General features: G+C 47.2%; 1 protein-coding gene and 1 pseudogene across 6 annotated transcripts in view; one reads left to right on the top strand and one right to left on the bottom strand.

The window, feature by feature from the left end:
- Nucleotides 1-408: 408 nt before the first annotated feature.
- Nucleotides 409-7,829, bottom strand: LOC101033621 (ribosome biogenesis protein NSA2 homolog pseudogene; annotated as a pseudogene).
- A 4,220-nt stretch (nt 7,830-12,049) lies between these two features.
- The window catches only part of PDZD2 (PDZ domain containing 2), a 472,221-nt gene continuing 468,140 nt past the window's right edge, over nt 12,050-16,130 (top strand). For 3 of the 6 annotated variants that reach the window (XM_074386830.1, XM_074386827.1, XM_074386818.1), the window contains exon 1: nt 12,050-12,388. The gene's annotated coding sequence lies outside the window, so the exon portion shown is untranslated. Of the gene's footprint in view, nt 12,389-12,656; nt 12,813-16,130 lie in introns of those variants that run through there. The other 3 variants (XM_074386831.1, XM_039479513.2, XM_074386820.1) reach the window with 2 other exon arrangements.

Raw genomic sequence — 16,130 nt, 5'->3', positions numbered from 1 at the left:
AGAGGTTTACCATCTCAAAAAAAAAAAAAAAAAAAAAAGGTGGGATCTTATTCAGGGAAGACCTATTAACCTGAAGGTGGGAAGTTAAGGAGCTCCTATCTGAATTTGTTGTTGTTGTTGAGATGGAGTCTCACTCTGTCACCCAGGCTGGAGCACAGTGGCGCGATCTCAGCTCACTGCAACCTCCACCTCCTGGGTTCAAGCGATTCTCCTGCCTCAGCCTCCCGAGTAGCTGGGATTACAGGCACATGCCACCATGCCTGGCTACTTTTTGTATTTTTGAAATGTTTATAATAAATCTCTTGATTGCAGACATGTATGGTTGTTTGGTAGAATTCAGAAACATTACAGTAATGGTAGTTTTTTCAATTGGTGTGAAGTCCTCAATAATTATATGTGAAATTGCTGTCAAACCAGTAAGACTGCATTTATGCAGCAGTCATTTTCAGGATTGTTTGTAACCTGGGCATATTTTCCCCAAATAACTTTGCCTCCTTGCGTCATAAGGCCCAATTTGCTCACATTTACCTCAATGACAGTACCTTTGGTAATAACACCCAAAATCGTATACGGCGGGGATGAGGGAGTCTTCTTTACACCAAGTATTGGTAGGCAAAAGGTGGCTTTCAGTTCAGGATGTGTCACATGGGCTTTCTTGAAACGCAAGCCCAGTGGCCTAATGAATCTTTCATATTTAGGTGGTTTTCTTGTAAAGCTGTCTCCAACAAAGCAGACTTTAGTAACCATCCTCTTCCATGTCTTCTTTCTCTTTCCTATTCGGATAGCTTTTCATGCTTCTGTTTCTCCCTGGGCACAGACTTTAGGCAGAGGGACTTCCCACGTTCCCGCCTTCTCTTTTCGTTTCTGTTTAATCATATTGGAGAGTACTTTAGCTCAAGATCGTCCCTCTCTGTTCAGCAGAGAGGCAGGTTCTGCTCCCTGTGGAGTCTTCTCATCATTCTTTTGTTTGGTGTTTCTCTTTTCATGCATCTTGACGGTCTTTTTCATTTGTATTTTCTCAACCTGGCGCTGTTTATGGTAAAGCTTAGCCTTCAGACCAATTATTTTCTTTGACTTCTTTGAAAGTTCATGAGCCTCTTGACTTTCCTTCTTTCTCATTGTAATCCAAATGGTATCCATAACGTTTATGGTGTAATTCAATTTATTCGTTCTGTGGAATGGTGATCACAGCCACAGAGCCACCAGGAACGGTCCCTGGGGTGCGAAAACGTTCTTAATTTTTGGATCTCAGAGACCTATGAGCCGACACCACCCAGGCTGTGATAGGAAAGGTAATTTTGTGTTTTTAGTAGAGATGGGGTTTCACCGTGTTGGCCAGGCTGGTCTTGAACTCCTGACCTCATGATCTCCCTGCCTTGGCCTCCCAAAGTGCTGGAATTACAGGCATGAGCCACTGTGCCTGGCCTTATCTGGGAATTTTAAAATAAGGTCATTTTCAGATAAGAAGAGGGTAAGAAAAAGGTAATACAAGAGGAGTCAGAAATTTGACATTGTGCAAAGCTTTGAAATATTTATTGCATACATGGGAGAATGGGTTGATTAGGGAAACAGTTACTGGACAATCAGGGCAACCAGGAATTCACCATCTACCCAGGTACATATTTTTTTCCCTCAGTGCTTTAACGTCAAGGTACAAGCCCAGGGAGGTCAGTTTTCATCCTGGATTGCAGTTCTCCAAGTAGATACAACCAAGGCACAAGAGAATTTAGAAAAGAAAATGAGGGAAATGGGAGGCCATGGAACATACGGGGATGGGAGTCCCTACACCACTCCTGACCTTAAGTTGTAAGGTAATGTATGTTGAGATCAAATAAATGGACTAACTAGAGAGAGCTGCAGGAGACACCATGTCTTCATTGGAGGTTGAAGATCTAGAGATGGGAAGGAAGAGGAAATGGGATACTTGTTAATTGCGGAGAGGGAGTGCTAGTTGGCGCAAGGGTTTGGGAGGCAGCGTGGGAGAGGAGACTGCATCAGGGTCAAGGCAGAGCATTATGGAGATGAGAACAAGGCAGGTGATGCAGAAGCAAAGGCGCACAGCAGGAACGGACCAACAAAAACATCGCCAGTGTCTCTCGGAGGCGGCTGAGCACTCTGCCTTCCAGCGCTCCGTCGAGGTGTAGAAATTAGAAAGTATGTATACAGTGCTGCCAGACCTGCCTCTGCTCATTGTCTGTGCAGTGTTGACAGCTGCGTGTTGCTTGGTGGCTTGTGTGTGGTCATTTGCAAGGGAAGGAGGGAAGTAGGCAGGGCAGGCAGCCACAGCATGGCATCATGGGGTTCTGTGTCTGCATGCAGCCTGCCCAAGGTCAAGCCCACAGTCATTGGCAAAGCCCAGGCTGATCTCTAATACTTGTGCTGTTAGTCGCTATTGCTACACTCCCCTCTGCTGATCAGCGCCCAGACGTTTCAGGATGTCTTCTGCATTCTAAGTGCTCTGTCAGAGAACCAGGGCCAGGGATAGGGTGACGCAAGAGAGGAAGCTAGGGACAAATTGAAGGACAGTGAGTTGGGAGGAATAAGTTCTAGCATTTGACAGCAGAGTAGAGAAATTATAGTTAACAATAATTTATTGTATATTTCAAAATAGCTACAATGATTATATTGTCCTCAACACAAAGAAAAGAGAAATGTTTGAGGTGATCAATATCCCATTTAACCCAATCTGATCATTACACATTGCATACAGGTATAAAAATATGACGTGTATCCCCCAAGTATGTACAGTTATGATATATCAATTTTTAAAAATGTAAGAAGGTACTCATTCTCAGTGTTGTGCACCCACTCTCAGGGCTAACCTTGAAAGTGGGATCCACCTTAAATTTTATGCACTAGCACCTCTCTTGCCTTGCCCTGGTTCTGACCCAGCAAAGAACTGTAATAGGAAGTAGTGTCTATGGGACAATTCACTTTGATTTTACATAAAGGTTTGTCAATTAACAATTCCAGTAAACAGGTACCTTTTTTTTTTTAGTAGATTGTGAGCCCTTGTTAGGAAAAAAAAATTACATGTCTACAATAATTCTCAAACTTTGCTATATGCCATTCTACATTACTGCATCTTCTATGGACTCTTTTGATCTCTAAAAGCACTATCTTGCAGATTGATGCAGAGATACAATATTGATAAGCCCCATGACATCCTGACTGATAGTACACACCTCAAAAGACTTTAATAAGAAAAACATCATTCTTTGAGGAGCATTTGGAATTTATCATAAGGAATTAATTTATAAGTCTGCTACCTTCATTGGAGAATATTTCCTCTACCAGGGTATAAAGCAGAGATATGTGTACCCTTCAATGACAGGGAACAGGAATGATATCAGTCCTTGACGTCAGTCTCCCTCTTCAGAGATCACAGTCCTGAGACATGGCATCTTGACTGTGAAAACCAGGCATTGGTTATTATGCAAGAGATAGAATTAGCATGGCCAAAATGATGGGCAGAAAGAAAGGTCACCTGATCCTACAGGGTCTTTCTTCACCATCTTTTTTCTTTCTTTTTTTTTTTTTTTTTTGAGATGGAGTCTCACTCTGTCGCCCAGGCTGGAGTGCAATGGCACGGTTATGGCTCAGTGCAACCTCCACCTACCAGATTCAAGTAATTCTCCTGCCTCAGCCTCCTGAGTATCTGAGATTACAGGCACCTGCTACCACGCCCAGCAAATCTTTACATTTTTAATAGAGATGGGGTTTCACCTTATTGGCCAGGCTGGTCTCGAACTCCTGACCTTGTGATCTGCCCTCCTCGGCCTCCCAAAGTGCTGGGATTACAGGCATGAGCCACCATGCATGCCCAGCCTCTTTGCCATCTTCCTAAAATACATGGCTGTGTCTCCATTAAGAGTGCTTCTGCTGGGCATGGTGGCTCATGCCTGTAATCCCAGCACTTTGGGAGGCCCAGATGGGCAGATCATGAGGACAGGAGTTCGAGACCAGCCTGGTCAACATAGTAGAACCTTGTCTCTACAAAAGATACAAAAAATTAGCCAGGTGTAGTGGTGGGCATATGTAGTTCCAGCTACTTGGGAGGCTGAGGCAGGAGAATTTACTTGAACCTGGGAGCCAGAGGTTGCAGTGAGCCAAGATCACGCCATTGCACTCCAGCCTGGGTGACAAGGCGAGACTCTGTCAAAAAACAAAAGAGAGCTTTCTAGGCGAGTCACAGAACCAACCTGGGCAAAGTGATTCCTATGATGTCACCTTTGGGCTCTAGAATTCTGGGATCTTTTCATCTCCTGTGTGGCCTTCATTCTTCGGTTTCTTCTTTCTTTATTTCCAGGTGGTCTAATGAGGTAGATTACAGTAGCAAATTATTTAAAAGCAGTTTGGGTTATATGCTTGGTTGATAAGTGCACAGTGAAGCAGAAAAGATGATTCACTTCCCCCTAGATTCACACACACAAAAAAACAACAGATAGAGAAAATGGGCATTGAAACTTTTTTTGTGGCGTTCTATTAACTAGAAATGAGAGTGACCCCGTGACTTAAATAAAGGACAACCAAGAGCACTATTCTTTGTTTTGTTTTGTTTTGTTTTCCAAGAAATAGCTCAATTGGGAAGCCATTCCAATGGATAATTAGAAAGGAGGGAGTTGTCAGCATTTGCTAAAATTGAAATAATAATAAACATTCTTATATATTTCCAAATAGACAAAGACTTTGTTTTTACCAAATCTGGCTTTTTCAAGTCTGCCCTAGCTTTTCCCCCAAGGTTGTACTTTCTGTGGGTTTCATTGAACGGTGCTCTTGAGTGCAGCAGAGATGCACAATGCATTTTTTGTTTGGCTCACTAATTCATACATCATGCAAATTAGTTGTGAATGATGATTTATCAACAGCCTTATCAACCACACTTGGTAATTCTTGCTGTACATTGGGAAGAAATGTAAATGTCTTATTCATGCACATTTTATGACAAATTGTCATTCCAAGAGCTCTCACATTCTCTCATTTGAGAAGAACTTTAAATTTTTCCAAAGTGCTTTCCCATCTTGGTGTGGACGCAAGATCCTAAAAGACTTTTAGAGGTAGGTATTAATATCCCCATTTTACAGAGAGGTGCTCAAATTTTACTGTGTTATTGTGATTTGGTCATAGAACACAGCACTGGGTCTCTGTTGGTTTTTTTAGACTGGGTATCACTTAGCTGACTTTCAGTTCCATGTTCATGTTAGCTATACCAATAAAGTCAGGTGCCAAGATAGGCAAAAGAAGTACTATTTAAAACAACAACAACAAAAAAAAAACAAAAAAACAAAACAAAAAAAAAAAAAAACAGGGCTGGGTACAGTGGCTCACTTCTGTAATCCCAACACTTTGGGAAGCTGAGGTAGGAGGATTGCTTGAACCCAAGAGTTCGAGACCAGCGTTGGCAACATACTGAGATCCCTTCTCTACAAATAATAAAAACTGAGCCAAGAGTGTGGAATGCACCTGTAGTCCCAACTACTTGGAAGGCTAAGGTGGGAGGATCGCTTGAGCCTGGGAGGTTGAGGCTGCAGTGAGCCGTGATCACACCACCGCACTCCAGCCTGGGTGACACAGTGAGAACTTGTCTCGAAAAACAAACCAACCAACCAATAAAAAACCCCGAAGAAAATGGAATAGATAGATAAGAAATGTAATTTATTTTTATAATTACTTTTTTTGAGATTATTCGGTAAAAATATCTGGAAGTAGGAGTATCTGATGAAGGAGTAAAAATAGGATACGATTAACTTAAAATAATGCCTTTTCATAAGTAAGTAATGCAGAACAGAACAAGAAAGATCAGCAAGGGAGATAGGAATTAGGGATGAGAATGTATTGTGCAAATAGCTTACCTACATCTCGTGGTCTACAAATTTGGATACACGGTGATTTGACTGAATTCTAACAACGTGGGAACAGGGAATGGGGGAGATCCCAAGCTTCCCAACTTTTAGGGGGCACTGCTGTGCTTGGGTGACAGAAGCTGTAAGCCCCAAGAAGACTCAGTGCCATGTCCTGTCTCTTGTGTAAACCAAAAATAAAGACCAAAGCCAAGTATAAAACAAAAGCTATGTGTATGTGTAACTAAAACAGCTTCTTTGAGATATGCTGATAGCAGAGTACTGGTTATGCTAAGCACAACTGAACCTCTCTCTTTCTGTCTTTTTTTAGTAGGCTTGTTTTGCTAGTGTCTTTTTTTTTTTTTTTTTTTTTTTTGAGATGGAGTCTCACTCTGTCTCCCAGGCTGGAGGGCAGTGGTGCAATCCTGGCTCACTGCGGTCTCCGCCTCCCAAGTTCAAACGATTCTCCTACTTCAGCCTCTTGAGTAGCTGGGATCACAGGTGCCTGCCACCACACGCAGCTAATTTTTGTATTTTTAGTAGGGATGAGGTTTTGCCATGGTGGCCAGTCTGGTCTTGAACTCCTGACCTCAGGTGATCCACCCACCTCAGCCTCCCAAAGTGCTGGGATTATAGGCCTGAGCCACCACACCCGGCTTGTCTTAATGTGCGTCAAGCAAGTAAACTCAGAGGTAAATCAAATCCCACCTCAGTCCAGGAGAATCTACTTGGATTCACACTACACTCTACCCTTTTGCAAAATGACTGTATCATCTATATAAATTGTGAAAGTCATACCTGGTCTGCAGTTATTAGTTTGTAATTCAGTTTTTTCTGCCAAAACTTGTATAAAAAGATTACCGTGGCAACCAATGCTTCCATAATATAAATGGAAGACTGAGAGACAAAGATATAAAATAATGGGTTGGCTTGTAAGGGGGAGCCCAGAAGAAGATTGCAAATTCTTCATGTGTCATATTATTAGACCACACTGGGAACAGGAAAACACATTTGCATAAAATCCAATGTCATGCTCATGGATTCAGAAAAACTCATCATTCTCAATGTACATAGGATGAGAAGTGCTTAAACCTTTCCCCTAAATCAGGGGTCCCCAGACTTTATACACAGGGGGCCAGTTCACTGTCCCTCAGACCGTTGGAGGGCTGGACTATGCAAGGTGTGACACCCTTCACAGCCAGCGCTGCTGCCTCCATTATCCCAGACAGCGGTATACAGTGTCACAGGCCCAGCACCGCCTCCAGTGCTGTATACAGGGATGGCGGTGATCAGCCTGTGACACTGTGTATACAGCATCCTGGACATCTGCAGCAGCGGTGGGCCTCTTCTGTGGGAAGCCCACTGTTGCATGTTTCCCCTATTATAAGACACCTCCTAAAAATAAGACAGCCCCTTTCTTTTGGGGGTAAAATTAATATAAGACAGGGTCTTATAATAGGGGAAACACGGTGTGTAGTAATGTGGGGGGAGACTTTTGGGCAAAGGGAGGTTATAGGGGCCATTATGTTGTTGTACATTTGGGGGAGTATGGGGACCATTGTACTGTGTAGTAATGGTTATAGTGCTTTGCCTTTCTTCTTACTTCTGCTGTTATTTCTTTTTTTTTTTTTTTTGAGACAGAGTTTTGCTCTTGTTACCCAGGCTGGAGTGCAATGGCGCGATCTCGGCTCACCACAACCTCCGCCTCCTGGGCTCAGGCAATTCTCCTGTCTCAGCCTCCTGAGTAGCTGGGATTACAGGCATGCACCACCATGCCCAGCTAATTTTTTGTATTTTTAGTAGAGACGGGGTTTCACCATGTTGACCAGGATGGTCTCAATCTCTTGACCTCGTGATCCACCCGCCTCAGCCTCCCAAAGTGCTGGGATTACAGGCTTGAGCCACCGCGCCTGGCACACTGCCTCCAGCAATGTGGGGCGCTGCAGCCGCAGACCGGATGTGCGTCATATGACGCGCTTCCGGAGCCATGACGCGTGCACCCCATGTCACTGGAAGTAGTACTGTACCTGAGCGTCACAGCGCTTTGCGGCACCGCCACATACAGCACTCCAGGAGCACAGGATGCGGATGCATCCTGTGCTCCTCTTGCTGACCACCAATGAAAGGGGTGCCCCTTCCTGAAATGCGGTGGGGGCCAGATAAATGGCCTCAGGGGGCCGCAGTTTGGGGACCCCTGCCCTAAATATATATTTTCAAACAGTATGGGCTGGGCGCAGTGGCTCACGCCTATAATCCCAGCACTTTGGGAGGCTGAGGCAGGTGGATCACCTGAGGTCAGGCATTTGAAAACAGCCTGGCCAGCATGGTAAAACCCTGTATCTGCCAAAAACACAAAAATTAACCAGGCATGGTGGCGAGTGCCTGTAATCCCAGGTGCTCGGAAGGCTGAAGCAGGAGAATTACTTGAACCCAGGAGGCAGAGGTTGCAGTGAGCTGAGATCACGCCATTGTACTCCAGCCCGAGCAAAAAGAGTGAAAATCTGTCTCAAAACAAAACAAAACCCATTTTTTTTTAAGTATGCATCAAATGCAGGTCTTTTTTGTGTTTTGGTTAAATAAAATATTTGGTCTGAGGATAAATATTACAACATTTTCATCAACGTTTAAAATAAAGTCTATCTCTACAGTACTAGGACCAAATACTGGAATGTGACCTTGGGCTCCCTTTCAGCTGTAATGTCACTCTACTTCAGTATTTCTCCATGTATCCTCTGTGGGCCACCCAAATTACAATCACTGGGGTTCTGGTTAAGGGTCATCCAGGGGGCAAAGACCAAGTATATGGTGATCTCAGGGAGTGAGGCTGCAGTTTTTTAAATTTTCAAATCTCCTAGGAATCCTTAAGTGCAGTCCAGATTGGGATCCACTGAATTAATGTTTTACTGTCATTGTTACTCATTTGTTCTTTTTTTTTGAGACTCCCAGGCAAGAGTACAATGGCATGATCTCAGCTCACTGCAACCTCCACCTCCTGGGTTCAAGTTACTCTGCTGCCTCAGACTCCCTCGTAGCTGGGATTACAGGTGCCCACCACCACACCTGGCTAATTTTTGTATTTTTAGTAGAGGCAGGGTTTCATCATATTGGCCAGGCTGGTCTCAAACTCCTGACCTCAGGAGATCCACCCATCTCAGCCTCCCAAAGTGCTAGGATTACAGGCATGAGCCACCATACCTGGCCTCATTTGCTCTTTTTAGGCCCCTTTCTTGACTAGGGGGATGGCTCATTCCAGCCTGAAGTTATGAATGGAAGAGTTAGTGGCCAGGAATTTCCGGAATAAAGAAAAAAGAGTAATTAGCTAGGTAAACAGGAATTTAGAATCTGTTTTGGAGATAAAATGAGCCCACAGAGGCTGGGAGGAGAATGGTGACTGAGCCAGCTGTTGACTAAGGCTACTTCTCCTCCTCCCTTGAAACTTACTTGGAAGAGCAGCTGAGGCAGAAAGATGGAAAACAGTCTTTTCAAGAGTTGGTAACAAAACCTCCAGTTTTAGTTTCAGCTGCTTGCTCTGTAGATTCTTCTTCATAGAGAGAAAGCTCAGAGGTAAACCACATGGCACCGTGATCCATAAGAATCTACTTGGACTCACCTAAAGCGCACTACTTGCTGTCACTCATATAGCTCGGGATAATACATTTTTTCTTTGTTCATCATTTTAGTCTTCCCTTGCTCTGAAGTCTTAGATTTTCTATATACAGCCTCCTCCTCCACATCACATATCTTATGAGCACTAAATTAAAATGGCAACTTTGATAGAAGTACTAATCTGTGACTAAATATTTAACAAGGGGGCAGAAAGGATTTACATTTTGCTCTTCAAACATTGGAAAATAAATGCCCTTAGTTGTCAGCTTTCCAAATTGACAAGACTGCAAGGGCAAAACAAAATTTCCATGCATTTGACTGACCTCTTGTGAGTTGAGCTATTATTAGCAAATGAGAAATTGCCAAAAATATCTGGAAAATACCAGATGAAAAGTGATGGAAATGAAGTATTTAAAGCAGGTTAGAAGGACCATGTCTGAAGGAGACAGATGATAAAATACATCTGCATATATTGATACACCATATATGCCACATGTAACATACATATATATACCTAACAATTCATTTTAATCCAGCAAATATTTATTGAGTGGCTATTGACCATGCCACGCTAGGCTTTGGGAACCCAAGCAATAAGCTTTAAGTTTTCCGACCTCCAAGAACTCGCAAGCTAGAAATATGTGAGAGGAAACTCCATGACTCCCACAAATTAATACACCTGACAAGGGTTAGATTAGCAATTTGCATAAAGCGCTACTATTGCAGCAATTAACGAAGGAGAGGAAACTGATGTTTGTTCTGATGATCAGAAAGCCTTTTCAGTAGAGATGACATTTACCTCCTTGGAATTACAGCAGACACAGGAGAGTGAGAATGTCACTCTGGCAGAGGAAACAGAATTTACAGGTTAGGAGTACATGGCTGGAATGAAAGACTTGGGGATGGAGTGGATAAGAAATAAGCAGTGACTATGGTTTGAGTGATAAATTTCTTTGCATATTCATTGATTCAGCAAACTTTTAATGGGTGCTGAGGGAGGTAGGCCGAAGTGCTGGGTACAGAGGCTGAGAAAACAGAGGACGGAGTGGTGGAAGATGGCAACTTTACGTCTCCTAGCTGTGAAACAAACAGAAAGCACCAGCCCTGTTTGATCCTTCTAGAAGGATTTTTTGTGGTGTCCTAATGATCCCGTTCATTGATAATGGTTACCATTTCATAAAGCACCTCCTAAGTGCTGTGCTGAATAGCTGTGTTACTGCTACTCCCTCCAGCAATCCTGCATGGGAGGTGTTTTCTCTATTTACACATAGGAAGAGAAGCTCTGAGTGCCTGAGAGTGCCCAGCTTGTAATAGACGATGCCCGGATTTGTGCAAGCATTGACCTCAATGGCCTGGTAATTATAAAAGCTGAAGAACAGCTGAAATCAAGAATGTCTCCACCCCAAACCCTGAGGAAAATACCATCTCCACACGCCTTGGGACCACGCTGGTCTCTGGTGCTGTGGGACAGAGGCCTTGGGACCACCCTGGTCCCCGGTGCTGTGGGACACAGGCCTTGGGACCACCCTGGTCTCCGGTGCTGTGGGACAGCTCTGTCCGGTGTGTGCAGCTGATTTATGTCTGCCTGCTTTTCGGAGAGACCAGAGCCTATTGCCTTGCTGGGCAGAGCTGCAGCTGGGGCCTGCCCTGTCCCATCCCCTTCCCCCCGAAAGCAAAGATTTCCAATTACTGCTCTGTAGAAAATGTCAAAAGCATTATTCAACTATTCATTACCCCAGGTTTTGTAATTTTTCATATGTTTTTACTCTTATCTGCCAGCACTTGAAAAAGACCAGCTTTTTCCTCTTAAGAGAGCTTAATTTGCAGAGCTGTGCAGTCTTCCTATTATGTTCTTATCATCCTCTCCCTGTGGTAGGCAGAATGACAAGGATAACAAAAAAAGAACCAAAAATATTTGAAGGCCTTCCTGAAAATCCACAGAAATGAAGGATCCCCAAAGCCTGAGGCTCCGTTCCTCGAGTGACCTGGACGGAGGCCAAGGGCGGCTGGCACTAGCTCTCACGGTCCACTCAGCAGGAGCTCGTGGCTAGTGCTCATGGGACCCAAAGCACCACCCCAGGGCCATGGGATTTTCCCCAGGGGCTTAACTGGGAGATTAAGCAGCTCTGAGGTGCCAAGAGGTCCCCTCTCCCCGAAATCCTCATATCAGTGCTAAATTACCTTTGGTATCCCAAGGACCAGAGGCTAAGGGTAGCTTGGGGTGAGTGGTTAGCTCTGCTCCCTTTTCCTCTGGTCCCTCCGCCCCATTCTTTGATGAGGCAATTGACATTTTTCTTTTTGCTATATAAAGTGCTATGCAGAGGCAACTTCAAGTCCCCTAGCTCGCTCCTTTCCACCTAGATGGCGCCCCAAGCCCCGCCTGTATGGAGATTCTGAGCAGCCATCTCCCTGGATGCTTTCCTCCCACGATCCCCAGGTTTCTGAAGCGGGCGCACCGGGACTCCTGGCTCACCCAGAGAGACGCCTTGCCCGCGGCGGGGCTCACTAGGGGAAATCCCCGCCCACCTTGTTATTCCTGCGGGGGAATCCCCGCCCCCTGTCCCTGTCACTCCGGGAAGGGAGTTCCCGCCCCTCGAATCAACCAGAGGGAGGGAATCCCCGCCCATCCTGGAGGCTTGGCGGATCCCCTGCGCGGCGCGGCGCGGCGAGGAGCGGACCCCAGCGCCGGTGCGTGCCGGCTCCGGGCAGCGGGACGCGGCGGGGCGGCGGCTGCAGGCGGCGGAGGAGCCGCAGGCCGATCCCAAGGCGCCGGGATTGCGCCTCCCGCCGCTGCTGGCGAACCGCGGCTCTGCAGCTCGAGGCAGGCGCGGCGGCGGCTCCGGTGGTGGCCGCGGTGCGGCAGCTGCGCGGGGACCCGCCGGGCGGCGCCTGGGTCTGGACGCGCGAGGAAGCCGCGGGAGCCTCGGCCGAACCGCCAGCAGGTGAAGCGACCGTCGCGCTGCAGGACGCGTGGCTCCGGGTGGGCAGGGGAGTGGGGAGGCCGGCCCGGCACCCCCGAGACCTTGTGTGTCCGGGAAAGTTTAGCTACAAATGCGGGTGCGGGAATCCCAGCCCCGGCGGGGCGGGGAGTGAGGACGCCGAACCGGGGTCCCACGTTGGGCGGCGCAAACTCCTCTCGCATCCGGCCGGGGACGGGGAGGGCGCGGCGCAGGGGAGGGGGCGGGGCAGAGCGGGACCGGGACGGCGGGACCAGGACTGCGGGACCACCGGAGACGCACTGCCGGGGGAACTCAGGACAGGGCCGGGAGCCCCTGCCCTGGCGCGTACCCCGGGTCCCCATCCCTGGGCCGTCTTCTGGTCCCCTCCTTCGGCAGGAGCGGAGGTACTCAGGTACTCCGGCCGCAGGTACTGTCTTGGGGACCATCCTCCCTCGGGTTTGTTTCATCTGTCGCCCCCTCTCTGCCCAGAAGAGACGTTAGATGCGGGACGAGGGAGTGCAGGGGGCGCGCAAAGAGCAAGGGCATATTAGGGCCGGTTATTGGCGTCTGCCGGGGAGCTGGGGAATGTAGTGATAGGAAAATCCTGTTCTCCCTCTGAAGTCGAGTTTCTCCTAAAACCTGGTTTTCCCCTCCATCTCTTCCTCGCTCCCTCCCTCGGGTTAGCGTTTGTGTTTTAAGTCTTTGAGCTGCCCGTTGTCCCCGCTATTTGGAAAATCCATTAAAGCGCAAGGCTGAATTGATCAGGGGCAGGGTTCAGGACCCCTGGCAGGAGTTTGCCAGAAGCTGTCCTCGGCAGCCCAAATCTATGCAGAGACCTTGATAAGGGACACTGGAGTGGGAAGAGGACGAGGTCTGGCATGGGCTGGTCGCAGAGACTGGAATGGCAGGCACGAGGGCATTCCAGAGCCCCAGACTTGCCCTGGTACTGGAGGTTGGGCGGTGTTGGGGGATGGAGCTGAGTCTGAGTCTGTCCCTTGTCCCTTGCAGCTGGCCCAACCATTTGTCTCCTACAAAGGTAGGGTAGGTGGATATGTTTGCCTTGACAAATCGCAATGAAACTACTGGAAGTGGTTGCTGAGTGGCTGCAATAAGTGATGTTCTGATCTGTCTTTGCAGAGAGACCTCCTGGACCTTCAGGGTTTCTTCTCCATTGGGGTCTCCCACACTCAGCTTGCTCTGGGCTTGAGCTTTAGGGGCCTGGTATCTCTGCTGGGCCAGCTTTTGTGGGCTGTGACTTCTGGGTGGTGGTCAGATAGGTACAGGTTGGCAGGTGCGGTGTGGGAGTGCTGCTTGTGGGGGCAGAAGAGAATGTCTCAGAACACACCCCTGGCTGTAGGTGGTGGTTCTGGCTTCATCAATTTCTTCTTGCATTAGGATGGGCCCAGAGCTGCTGCTCCTATAATAACCACCTAGTGGTGTGAGTGAGTGAGAGAATGTGTGTGTGTGTGTGTGTGTGTGTGTGTGTGTGTGTGTGTATGTGTGTGTGTGTTGTGGGGGTTAGGTGTAGGAGTAGGGGGGTGGCAGGTGCTAGGAGAGGAAAAATCAGAACCATGTACAGTATATAAGTACATCTACCTTGACATAGTTAATATGCTGCTGGAAAAATAATGAATTCTACTTTAAATCTATCACTGAAATTGATTTTGCATGCGCTTTATGGCAGTTTACTATTTAAGGAAACTTATGATAATTTCTCTATTCATTTCAATCATTTTATTTTTGGAATACCTGTGGTTTGCTGTGCTGGAGGCTGAGGAGGCTTTGAGGTTCTAGGATATGCTTAGATGAAAGAGGCTCCCTCGCTGCCGTCAGTCAGTTTCCGTCCAGTAGGAGAAGGGAGAAAAGCCTGCTTAGCGCTCTGGTGCAGACCATTGTGCATGCTGCATGCAGTAGGTGCCCTGTGTTTATTGGATGAAGAAATGAAGAGATGATTAAGTGAGTAAAGTACCTGAAGAGTGGTCCAAATAAAAAATTTTGGGAGTATGGAAGAAAAAGAAGTCGCTTTTGCCAGAGCATCTGAAAGGCTTAGTGGAGGAGCCCTTAGGTAGAAGTCGTGTGTGCTGAGAGGTTGATCCTGAGTTAGGACTCAGTGCTAAGGACTCAGAAAAACTTAGTTCTCCAGATAGTAGGGAGATGTGTGGATTTTTTTTTTTTTTTTTTTTTTTTTTTTTTGAGACTGGGTCTCACTGTTGTCCAGGCTCAAGCAATCCTCCCACCTCAGCCTCCTGAGTAGCTGGGATCACAGGTGTGTGTCACCACACCTAGATAACTTTTTGCATTTTTTTGTAGAGATAATTTTTGTATTTTTTGCAACCATGTTGCTTATGCTGGTCTTGAACTCCTGGGCTCAAGTGATCCTGCTGTCTTGGCCTCCCAAAGTGCTGGGATTACAGGTGTGAGCCACTGTGCCCGGCCTGGACCCTTGTTCTGCTCCTTCATAGCCCTTTAGCACACACCATGCTGCCCTGGTGTGTTTCTTTAGGGCCTTATTTTATTTATACCCAGATAAGGCCTGGAACAGGTCGCCCATCAACTTCCTCAGGCTAGACAGGAAAAGAGGCAGAGGGAACACGCCAGGCCCCACCGCCCAGGCTGATCATACTCTAGGGTGTAGTGGAAACCCTCTCCCACAGGCTCCAGGCCGGGTGAGCTGAGCAAGATAGCACAGAGCTGTGGATACTCCCTTGCCTTTGATCATTTTGGCCTAAGTGACTCAGACCATGGTGGTGGGGGCATCTCTGTTGGAAGGTGGCTCCAGGTCTCTCCTACTGCACCAACCACAAGGGGACAAATTCCAAAGATGCACCCACAAAACGTCAGGAGCAAATCCAAAGAGAGGCTGAATCTCTTTTTTTTTTTTTTTTTTTTGAGACGGAGTTTCGCTCTTGTTACCCAGGCTGGAGTGCAATGGTGCGATCTTGGCTCACCACAACCTCCGCCTCCTGGGTTCAGGCAATTCTCCTGCCTCAGCCTCCTGAGTAGCTGGGATTACAGGCATGTGCCACCATGCCCAGCCAATTTTTTGTATTTTTAGTAGAGACAGGGTTTCACCATGTTGACCAGGCTGGTCTCGATCTCTCGACCTCATGATCCACCCGCCTCGGCCTCCCAAAGTGCTGGGATTACAGGCTTGAGCCACCGCACCCGGCCTTGGCTGAATCTCTTTAAGAAGACAGACTTGGCCGGGCATAGTGGCACGTGCCTGTAGTCCCAGCTTCTTGGGAGGCTGAGGCCAGAGGATCGCTTGAACCGAGGAGTTCTGGGCTGTAGTGCACTATGCTGATCGGGTGTCTGTACTAAGTTTGGTATCAATATGGTGACCTCCGGGGAGTGGGGGACCACCAGGTTGCTTAGGGAGGGGTGAACCGACCCAGGTTGGAAATGGAGCATGTCAAAACTCCCATGCTGATGAGTAGTGGGATTGTGCCTGTGAATAGCCACTGTACTCCAGCCTGGGCAACATAGTGAGATCCCGTCTCAAAAAAAAAAAAAAAAAAGAAGAAGAAGAAGACAGACGTGGAGACTCAACAGTTTTCAGTCTCTTTCTTCTGCCCTGAGCCACATCCCCTCAGCACCAGGGAGGATGCTAAGGTCAGAGCTGAGTTTCAAGGACAGGAAGAGCTAGGCAGGCAAGCCCATGAGAGAGGTTAGCAGACAAGTGGAGAGGCAGGTATGTCTCAGAGGTGCCCACACCCAGAAGGCTGATAGGAAAAGGCCACTGATA

Source organism: Saimiri boliviensis, chromosome 1 (assembly GCF_048565385.1).
Source record: "Saimiri boliviensis isolate mSaiBol1 chromosome 1, mSaiBol1.pri, whole genome shotgun sequence".
Taxonomy (NCBI): Eukaryota; Metazoa; Chordata; class Mammalia; order Primates; family Cebidae; genus Saimiri; species Saimiri boliviensis.
The sequence above is the reverse complement of the archived record's forward strand: the minus strand, read 5'-3'. Positions and strand labels throughout refer to the sequence as shown.